The 1,127-nt window shown below is 47.4% G+C and overlaps 1 pseudogene; it reads right to left on the bottom strand.

The window, feature by feature from the left end:
- Nucleotides 1–351: 351 nt before the first annotated feature.
- LOC120921777 lies at nt 352–462 on the bottom strand (annotated as a pseudogene).
- Nucleotides 463–1,127: the final 665 nt, after the last annotated feature.

The following is a 1,127-nucleotide window of genomic DNA, read 5'->3' as shown; positions in this document are numbered from 1 at the left end:
AGAGCCCCTTCCAGGTTTTCTCAAGGAAGCCATTTTTCTTACAGCGTCCCGGTGCTAGCCCTTCTAGGACCCCCTCAACCTGGCGGATTTGCATGCTTTCCCCCCGTCTCAAATACAGGGTTCCACCAGCTCCTCCCACCGGATCTTTGGCAGAGACAGCACTTACACTGACACCAGCCATAAGGCCAGAATAAGACTCGGCAAAAAAGGCAGACCAAGTGCGCCACCCATCCTCACCAGAAGCACCCTTCCAGACGGCTCAGACTCAACTGGTGGCCTACCCCCGGCTCGGCCGGAGCATAGTAATCCACCAGACCCTACCAAAACCGTCCTTCCAGGTGCAATCATGCCATTGGATTTGCATCCACCCTCCCTATTTAGGAGGTGGTTCAGCGCATCCTTTGGCACCTGATAAGAACCGGTACTACACTTGATCTTAGCCAAAAGGCAGAGAATAGTCATACTACACTCACACTGAACTATCACTAGATTCACACTAAACTAATATTCTACACTGACAAAAGAAATAGCACACAATAGCACAACTCGCTAGTAGCATTGAACAGAGCCTTGTTCTATCTCTCTTCACGCCAATATCACATTGCAAATGGTTGCTATGGGGAGAATATTTTTATAGTGTGGGGCGGGACTAAGAACAATGAACCATGACTGGATAAAGTCATCACAACTTTCCCCAATCATTGCTCTGACAGTGCTCTGTGCTCCGATTGGGCAAAGCTTTCATTGCTTCAGCCAATCAGGGCTTCCAATGCACTGTGCGGTGGCGCAGTGCATTGCGGTCATTTGGCGGGCCGAACAAACAGTCAAAAGCCCCGATCATTTGGGTGTTTGTCGAACGGGCGAACAGCCAATGTTGATTCCGAACTCATGCTTTGGCTGAACCGTTCTCCGAAATCTACTGTGGAGGAATGTATTTAGTGTTAATGACCCACCTGTGCTGATCTCTGTAGGAGTGTCCTCCTCTATAATTAGTCTTATTATTCCATCCTCCTCCATAGTCTGCTGATCATCCCTCACATACCTCTCTTCTTCTTCTTTAATCTTAACTTTTATATCTATCATATCTTCTCCCTAAACCAAGAAAATGAGAGTAAATATCATCTGTA

Source organism: Rana temporaria (genome assembly GCF_905171775.1).
Source record: "Rana temporaria chromosome 4 unlocalized genomic scaffold, aRanTem1.1 chr4o, whole genome shotgun sequence".
NCBI lineage: Eukaryota > Metazoa > Chordata > Amphibia > Anura > Ranidae > Rana > Rana temporaria.
The sequence above is the reverse complement of the archived record's forward strand: the minus strand, read 5'-3'. Positions and strand labels throughout refer to the sequence as shown.